Consider the following 11,025-nt stretch of genomic DNA (forward strand, 5'->3'; position numbering starts at 1 on the left):
ATGATCCCAAAATCGTTCTCTGCACCCTCGAGAACCTCGGACACGTTGTCCATATTGCTGAAATCATAATTTTGTACGGCGGCCATCTTGGATTTCAAATATGATCACAAAATCGTTATCTGCACCCTCGAGAACCTCGGACACGATATCCATATTGCTGAAATAATATTTTGTACGGTGGCCATCTTGGATTTCAAAAATGATCCCAAAATCGTTCTCTGCACCCTCGAGAACCTCGGACACGATATCCATATTGCTGAAATCATAATTATGAGCGGCGGCCATCTTTGAATTCAAAAATGATCACAGAATCGTTCTCTGAACCCTCGAGAACCTCGGACACGATATCCATATTGCTGAAATCATAATTTTGTACGGCGGCCATCTTGGATTTCAAATATGATCACACAATCGTTCTCTGCACCCCCGAGAACCTCGGACACGATATCACTATTGCGGAAATCATAATTTTGTGCGGCGGCCATCTTGGATTTCAAAAATGATCACAAAATCGTTCTCTGCACCCTCGAGAGCCTCGGACACGATATCCATATTGCGGAAATCATAATTTTGTACGGCGGCCATCTTGGATTTAAAATATGATCACACAATCGTTCTCTGCACCCTCGAGAACCTCTTCACGATATCCATATTGCTGAAATCATAATTTTGTGCGGCGATACATCTTGGATTACAAAAATGATCACAAAATCGTTATCTGCACCCTCGAGAACTTCGAACACGATATCCATATTGCGGAAATCATAATTTTGTGCGGCGGCCATCTTGGATTTCAAAAATGATCCCTAAATCGTTCTCTGCACCCTCGAGAACCTCGGACACGATATCCATATTGCTGAAATCATAATTATGAGCGGCGGCCATCTTGGATTTCAAAAATGATCCCAAAATCGTTCTCTGCACCCTCGAGAACCTCGGACAAGATATCCATATTGCTGAAATCATAGTTTTGTGCGGCGGCCATCTTGGATTTCAAAAATGATCACAAAATCGTTATCTGCACCCTCGAGAACCTCGGACACGATATCCATATTGCTGAAATCATAATTTTGTGCGGCGGTCATCTTGGATTTATCTAACTTCCCTAAAGTACATATATACAAAAATCCCACGTGGCATAATATTCAAAATAATATTACGTAAATTTTATTTTAGTACTTTCCGACTTACATTTACCTATATATTTCAACAAATACGCTGTCGCATCATCATTATTTCTTTACTATGATTCCCGCTTTGTACTTGTTTGCTAATATCTTACGTAATGTGAGCTCGAGAGACACGAACAGAGTACCTTCCTTGACAGTGGTCACGGGCGTACTCAGGGCGGTTGCACTTAGAACATTTCTTGATTCATACAACACCATCACATTAAAATTAATTTGTTAACTTGCCTATAGAGGGCACTGATTGATACACTATCACCATTTGGCTGTATGGGCTTTTGACCCCTTTGCCTATCCAGATGGACGAACAGAACCAAAAAAAAATGTTTATTACTTTGTAAGCCGCCATCGCTTTGCACAGAACCAAAAAAATAACTTTGCTTATTGTTGTTGTTTGGTGTTCGTTGCGTGTTGAGTATATACTGATTTCCGTTTATTTCCATAGTTTTCTTGATCAACTCTGACTTTTTGGCTTGTTTCTGGACTCCGATTATCTACGTTTTATATATTCTGACCTTGGCTTCGTTTGGATTTCGACATTTATCGTTTTATTGTTGACCTGGCTTTATCACTGGACCTTCCGATTTTTCCTTGTTTTACGGCTTACTAAATTGAGTACAATGGCTGCAAATTGAAAATGTTGTGTTCCAGGATGTGATAACACTCGTAAGTACTTAAAAATTTAATAACGTAATATACTATTTGGAACTTTGTTGTAAGAAGTGCAAACAATCAGATGTTGTTACAGTATGTTATCATTACTTTTAATAATAATATCCGTGTGGTTTCATTAAATCCATTCTGAAATGTAATCCCTAATCCCAGATTATGAGTTAGTAATTACTACTCCACCCAGGCTTCTTAACTTTCCAAAATTCACTATAGCAGTAAATTATGCAGTTAACGTCACTTTAGTAATATGTAATTTACAATGATTTCAAATAAAGTTTTTTACTACTAGTTGAATTAATTTAAGCATTGAGTTACTTTAAGAAACAAAACAATAAGTTTTTATTTATGTAGGTACTTAATATTAAATGCTCTCATTGTATGAGATCTTCCTCATTTAAAATTAATTCCTTTGATGCCTAATATGTTGCTATCTGAATGTCCTTACCAACATTTATTAATTGTTTTAACTAATATCCATAAAGTCATATATCAGAGTCTGTGACATCTTTGTACAGAACTGAGATTGTTAGTGTCAAGGTTACAAATCGCTCTTTGTACTTTTACAGGTGAGAGTAGTGTCTTGCATAAATTTCCAAATCCTCAAAATGACTGCAACCGTTTCCGGACATGGACTTTTTCCATTGGAGGAAATATATTGGCCCTAGATGATGTATATGTATATAATTATCGCAGAGTATGTCACTTGCATTTTGAAGAAAGATATTGGACCAGAAGTAAAATGCTGAGCAAGAATGCAGTGCCCCCTCTATATTTAAAAGGTTATTTTTTTATGTTAACACACTAATTTTTTAATTAAATACACACATTACATTAAAATAACTATCTACATTCTAAAACCCATACATACATAAGTGTAATAACATTAAATAGAATTAATATAATCTTGCACATGCTTCTAAAACATCTAATGAGATATAGTCTATTTTTTTTCATTTTATAATTACATTACAGGTTTTGTAGTTCGGAAACATTTGGCTGATACTACAAATAAAAATTATAATATGGTTGAGTGTAATCTAGAATCTGTTCCAGCAATTTAATGGTGTGCCGATTAATAATCAACTATTAGTTCGAAATAAAAATTGTTACAAATTGTCTTATATCCATATTATAAAAATGAAACAAAACAGAATTAAATCATATATTTATTTAAAATGACACTTTTATATATTAAAAATCAAACTCATGAATCAATTTCCAATCAGTGTCCAGTTAGCATTTAAAAATTTTATGTAATCAAGATGCTTTGGCAGCAGGCTGTTCCTCCTTAAATTTGTCAACTGACCAGCTTTAGAGAAAATTCTCTCCGAGGGACGGAGGTGGCTGGGATGCACAAATATTTCTGATGTAATTTGTACAGATGCGGCTTATTTGCTTACATGCTCTTCCAATACAATAGAGGATTGCTTGTCCTTGCAAGTAGTGGCAATTCTAAGTATTGTCGTAATGTTATTATATTTTCAGTTGAAGATGCAGTTGTTGCGATAAAATTTGACTTCTTCTGCTCAAAATGATCCCAGATTGATGGTTTTGCAGTAACTTGCTCGAGTTGTTGTGGCTGCGTAATTATTAGCTCACTAGTCCCTGGAGTGCTGTTTCTCAGATAAGTAAGTTCTTCAAGACAACGTTGTTGGGCATACGCTGCATTACTGTCCGTACCGAACACAACGTTTTTAAAACGTGGATCCAGCAGACAAGCTATTGCCACATGTTTGTTGCTTTCTAGTGAGCCAAGTCGTCTTTGTAGGACTTCTAATAATGTTTCTGTCACTTGACCTCCAGTTAGTATTTTGGTATTGGTTGCATTTAAGTTATACTGCAGTCCTCGAATTAATGGAATTACCATTCCCATGGTAGGATATTTTTGGTTTAACAGTTAATATTAATTGTTATAACTTTTAGCACCCACCACTACAGCTTACCCCCAATAATCGATTGTAAACGATTATCTAAATGATAATCGATTGCAAACAATCATCTTGATAATCGATTAATCGATTATTGATAATCGATTCCGCACACCATGCTGGACCAGCATCAACATCTGGTAAGCATTGCTGTTGTAATTTCAAGTTAATTATTATTATGTTTTACTTCAATCATGAGTCAAGATTATATATAGCTATATAGATTATATATAGCAATTCATTCACACTTTTTTTTTCAAATTTCCTTAAGTAAGGTAAATCTCTGTGTGTTGTTTGTAGGAGATTTTGGAACAAGTATGAATCTACTTATAAGGTTGTCCCAATAATGCATATCATTGTAACTGTTTAATACAAATAAAAATCAATTTATCTGCCATCCAATAGTTAAAAGAATGTTATGTGAAGACCTTTAATATATGAATATTATTCACTTAATAGCAATTGTACTGTAGAATTGCTCTTTATTTTTTTTAACTATAACTTTTAAAACACCTCAGAGCAGTTGTTATAATTTTAATAAATTTAGATAATTAAACTGGACCCTTTTATCCTATATCTGTCATGACAATTCATGATATTTAAGTGTGATATGTTTATTTAACGACGAAAAATTAAAACCAATATTGGACGAAAACCAAAAATTGAAAAAAGAAGTTAACCTCCTCAAAACAAAAATACAAATCTTGGACCGGGATTCTAGAAAAAACAATATAATCCTCCACGGAGTTACGGAAACTGAAATAAGTCCTGTAGAACTTCTGGACCTGGTTTTAAAAGTGTTCAATGGAGCCAGCGAAAAAGGTGGTATTGATAATTGGGATAAATGGGAAATCAGCAACGTCCCTAGACTTGGAAAACCAACTGAAAAGAAAATAAGACCTATACATATCACTGTTACCCTACAATGGCGCAAAATAGAAATGTTCAAGAACAAAAAATTTCTTCCACAAAACAGCTATATTAGCGAAGACTTCTCAAAAGAAGTCCTAAATAAAAGAAAAGAGCTAAAAATGCAACAACAGGAGGAAATAAAAAATGGAAAACACGCCTTTATTCGATACGACAAACTTATTATAAAAGAAAAACCAATATAAAAAAGAAAACGCTCACCATCAACGTCACCGAAAGTAAACATTCAGTCTGACGATGAACAAAGCACTGCGCCAACAAAAATAAATGAACCTAATAAAACGGAGCAAGTACACCGAGCGAGATCCAACTCGCTGAACATAACGAGAAAACAATAGCAACTAAAAGACAAAGAACCGGAACCCTTCTTCAAGCCGGCCGGTCACCGAGGAGAAGTACGAACAATACCCTCCAGGAAATATAATTCAAAACAACAAACTCTACTGCCAAACCAACATCTTACCAATATAAAAAGCTCAAAACATATTAATAATGATAAACAAAGAAAGATACACAAACTAAACACTAAAACAGAAAAACATAAACTCCCTGAAAAAGAAAACAACCTAAACATATTTACTTATAATGTAAGATCACTGGCAACAACAGAACGTCTACTTGAACTGAACCATGCGCTCGAAACAATAAATTATGATATTATTGGATTGGCCGAAATACGAAAAATGGGAAGTGAAATGAAATGAAATGAGAAGAGCACCAAAAATACATTCTCTGCTACAAAGGAGAGACTAAAGGTCACTACGGAGTAGGATTTCTAATAAAGAGGGAATACAAACACAATATAGCCAATTTTGCCGGTATATCTGAAAGAGTTGCTCTGTTACAATTGAAATTCCAGGATCTAACAATATCACTGATACAGACATACGCTCCAACCGACAGCTTAGATGACGAAGAAATAAATAAATTCTACTCTGACCTTTCATCAGCCCATGATCTAGCTGGTAAAATTGTACTAGTAATCGGAGATTTTAATGCCAAAATCGGAAAACCTAAAGCCCACGAGCATCCAACTATGGGAAAATATGGATATGGAAAGCGAAATTCCAGAGGAGAGAGACTACTACAATATGCAGCTGAATACAAACTAAGCATTATGAACACATATTTCAAAAAGAAAGAAAGCCGCAGGTGGACTTGGATCTCACCCGATAAAAAAGACCTTTGTCTTTCAATTCAATCTTCAATCAATTTCATTCTTTAATGAAATTGATTTCATATTGAGTAACAAACCAAAATTAGTAACAAACGTTGAAGTATTAAATAGAGTCAAATACCCATCAGACCACAGATTACTAAGAGCTACACTCAATATAAAAATACCTAAAAAGAGCCGAAAAACATATAAATCTCTACCTCATCCTCCAAAAACAGAAAGCGAAAAATCTATGTATGTAAATAATCTCAAAGAAAATATGACATCACTAAATAAAGTCGGAGACACAAAAGATGTACAACTCTATTATAACAAATTAGAAGAAGTCATAACAAAAAGTCTAAAGTATAATATGAACAACAAGAAAACCCATAGCAAAAAGAAGATACTTTGTGATGACACGTTAAAATTAATTAACCAACGCACAGAAAAACTGTTAAAAAAGAATAAAACCAAGGAAGATAAAAGAGAACTCACAAAGCTATTTAAACTAACAAATAAAGCTATCAGGAAAGACTACAAAAAACACAGATTCATAATTATACAAAATAACCTTCTACAATACAGAAGCTCAAAACGAGCATATAAAGAACTCAACACAAACAAAAATTGGATTCAGAAAATCAAAACTAAAGAAGGAGAAACAAAAAATAGATATGACATCATAATACATGCTACAGAATTCTATACAGAACTTTATAAAAAAATACCAGAAAACCCATCTAATGATGAACTCTCCCCTAACATTGCACAAACAGATGGAAATCAAGATGGGCTTGAAGAAATTTCGTTACATGAGATAATCAAACATATAAAGAAATTGAAACCAGAAAAAAGTCCAGGACCAGACAATATTTATAATGAGGCCTTAAAAGTAGGAGCACCTATGTTGCTAACAAGCTTAGCGAAACTTTTTAACATGGTACTTGAATGCGAAAAGGTCCCCAATCAGTGGTGCAACTCAGATATAGTTCTACTGTATAAAAAAGGGGATCCATTAGACATCGGAAATTACAGACCAATAAGTTTATTAAACAGTATCTACAAGTTATTTGCATCAATCTTGAATAGCCGAATATCACCTGCAATAGATATGAATCAACCAATCGAGCAGGCGGGTTTTAGATCTGGTTTCTCTACAAATGACCATATGCATGTATTGGAACAAGTTATTGAAAAATTTACAGAATACAACCAAGTACTATACACAGCATTTATAGATTACTCAAAAGCATTTGATAGCATAACACACAACTCAATTTGGAAAGCACTAGAGAATTGCAAAATAAACCAAAAATATATACACATACTACAATACATCTACTCAAATATCGTAAGCAGAATTAAACTAGAAACTTTTGGCGAATACTTTTCAATAGAAAAAGGGGTGAGACAAGGAGACCCTTTGTCACCCAAACTATTTATAGCTGTACTAAACGAAATATTTCAAAATGTAGATTGGAAGAACAAAGGCCTTACTATAAGAAACCAGAGTCTGAATCATCTAAGATTTGGAGATGACATAATCCTTTTTGCCAAAACTGCACAGGAACTGGAGAAGATGATCCGAGAGTTTGACATAGAGAGTAGAAAGGTAGGACTGCAAATGAATACTACCAAAACCAAATTAATGACGAACGGATCTGAAACCCCTATCTCTGTAGAAGGAAACAAAATCGAATATGTGAAGGATTACATATATCTCGGGAAGAAAATATCATTTAACATAAATAATAACGAAGAAGAAGTAGATAGAAGAATTCAAATCTCATGGAACAAATTTTGGTCTCAGAAAGAAATTCTAAAAGGGGAGTGTGAACTACACCTGAAAAAAACAATTATGGACACTTGTATCCTGCCAAGTCTCACATATGGGTGCCAAACATGGATATTTACCAAAAAAACATAAAACAAGATAAAAAACATGCCAACGCGCCATGGAAAGGAGTATCCTAAAACTAAGAAAAATTCAGAAGGTTAGAAATACAGACATCAGAAAAAAGACGAAACTGACTGATGCCCTGGAACATGCCTTAAAACTAAAGTGGCAATGGGCTGGACATATATCTAGGTGCAGAGATGGGAGGTGGACGGAAACAGTGACGAAATGGACAGGACCACACGGCAAGCGGAAAGTGGGCAGGCCCAAGAAACGGTGGTCTCGAGACATTGTAGAAGTGGCTGGAAGAGATTGGATGTATGCTGCCCAAAATAGGAAAAAGTGGAAGGAAATGGAGGAGGCTTTCACCCAGACTTTGGGATCCATCAAAGACTAACACACAAACAAACTACCACTATCTTTTTTAAAAAAATCTATTTACTAAAACGACTAACAAAAAATAACCACATGAAGTTTGTTTTATACACCTACTTAATTGGAAAGATGGAAATAAAAAAGCTTAATTATTATTATTATTATGTTTATTTAACTTCAATTTTGTCCTTTTCAGGATCCGTCCCAGTTGCAATGAATTTGCAAGCTACATCCTCCCGAATAGGTATATATTGTTACATTTACAATAAAGTATGTTGTACCATAATTACCAACAATGTTTGTATGCTTGTCTTTTTACATATGATAAAAAAATTGATTTATTGTACCTATAAATTTGGTTGCAACTACTGTATAATAATCATATTTCATTATTAAATTGTTTTTGTTTTAGATTTGAAAAGTAGGCATCACAAAATAACTTCATCTTCAATTAAAGTTAATTGTCTACAAAAAAAGATTGAGAAACTAACGACAAAAAATGAAAAATATGCTTTAAAAATCAAGAAAGCATTAAAACTTGCAGAAAGACAGACATTTCAAGACACATTAAAAAAATTTACTAGTTTGGCTGCCATTTTCACTGCTTTACAGTTTAGGGAAATAAGAAAAGAAAAGATGGGTAGAAGATTTACAGAGGAAGAAAAAATAATGGCACTATCCATTTATAAGCTAGGCCCTCGATGTTACAGATTTTTAAAAAATATATTTATATTACCTTCTGCTGTAACCCTCAGCAGAATGGTGTCAAGAGCCGCTCTGAAACCAGGTATAAATGAAAATCTATTTGAGCACCTGAAGAAACGTGCTCAAAGAATGAAACCAGATGACAGGCTATGTAGCTTGCTGTTTGATGAAATGGCCCTCACAGCACACTTTGATTATAATAGGAAAAGGGATAAAATTACTGGATTTGTTCATAATGGTATGAGTGTTCGAAATGCTTGTCCTTATGGTCAGAGGTATTTTTAAAAACTACAAGCAACCCATCAGTTACACATTTTGTGCAGGAACCACAAAAAAATGATTTAATGATAATAATAAGAAAATTACATACAATAGGATTTACAGTTCTGGCTACGGTCTGTGATCAAGGTACATCAAATGTCAGTGCAATAAATCATTTGATAGAAGAGACAAGGGTTAATTATTTAAAAGAAGGAAGAGAATCAAGGAAAAAAACATTTGAAATAGATCAAACTGAAGTTATTCCACTTTTTGATGTTCCACATTTATTGAAGGGAATTCGCAATAACTTATTAAACAAGGATTTGCTTTGTACAATATATCGGGTGCATAAAGTGGCTAAATGGGACCATATTAAATGCTTTTATGACAACATGCCCTCATACAAGGGTATCAAATTAGTAAAAAAAATTACTGATTATCACTCCAATCCCGAAAAGATTCCGAAGATGAAAGTAAAATATGCGTCACAGATTTTTAGCCAGGCTGTTGGGATAACTATGGGTTACCTAGCAGGTAGTTTTGAATATAAGCTTCTAATTTCATGTTACAAATTTTCTGCATTATCATTATTGTGCATGTCATATAAGAGCAGACATTGTTGTTGGTTGTTGCATATTAATTCAGTTAAAAAAGAAAACTTTGTGACCCTAGTACAGAGTATATATTTAGGCTTAATACTCTAACATATCTATTTTTTTTTCAGGAAAAGGATTATTGCCTGCTAATTGTAAAGAATTTTTTGATGAATTATTTGACTCAATGAATGGTTGTTGGTTGATGAATTGAATGGTAGTTGCATAAATTCATCAAAAAGAAGTGGCAAACCATTATTGCAAGCATTAAAACCAAATTGGACTAAGGCTAAACAAATTTTAAAATCAATGAAGTTCACTTCTAAGAATGGAAAAGTTTGTGTAGTGCCAACCTTATCTAATTGGTTGTGTACAATGGAAAATATGGAGTGCCTACGTAATAAATTGTTCAATGAGTACAATTTCAAGTCAATTTGGTGTAGACATTTCAATCAGGATCCACTTGAAAATTTTTTTGGTAGCATCAGAAGTCATGGCTACTGAAACAATTCTCCCACATGTGCAGGCTTTGAAGCAGTGTTCGCATCATTACTTGTTAATAATTTAAGAAGCACTTACTCGCCAGAATCTAATTGTGAAGAAGATTCCTGCCATATATTTAATTGTATAAGGAAATATTCTGTGGAGTTCTCTTTATCATACAAATTATCTTTGCATATTGTGCAACTTTTAAATAATTTTATATGGCATTGCCGCAAAATGTAACCTGTTACATATTGTAAGGCTGCAATAATTTGTGGGTCTCTCTTTTTGATTTCTAAATCAACTATAAAATCATCATTAATTAAATGGTTGAAATCAATATCTGAAGGATTTCTATTATTAGAATTTTGTGTGAAAAATAATTGGTGCAGAACCATTAATAAAATATTTCGAGGAAAAATTTCTACGCACGATAAGGAGGATATAATGCAAACATTCGCTGTACAATATTATAATAAAAGAAGAAGGAAATAATATGTTTTTTTATTGTAACTTAAGTTCCTAATATCTACATTTTAGTAACTCTGCCATTAAATTTATGGCGGAATTCCTGTGTAAAATTAATATTCTTACAATAATTAAAATAACCATAATACACGTATATATATGTTATACGTATATGTAGGTATAACCGAGGAAAGTTTCGTTAACTTCCCACGCGATGTCACTTTCGCCTTGAAATTGACTGACGACTATACCTATATTATATAATGTACTCTGTGGGCGTACTGCTGGCTTGAGCGAGCATGCAACCAAGGCGTCGCGTTTGGTTTATTACGAAAAAAAATAATATAAAATAATTCACAAAGCGTAT

This window comes from Leptidea sinapis, chromosome 6, assembly GCF_905404315.1.
Source record: "Leptidea sinapis chromosome 6, ilLepSina1.1, whole genome shotgun sequence".
In the NCBI taxonomy this organism is placed as follows: domain Eukaryota; kingdom Metazoa; phylum Arthropoda; class Insecta; order Lepidoptera; family Pieridae; genus Leptidea; species Leptidea sinapis.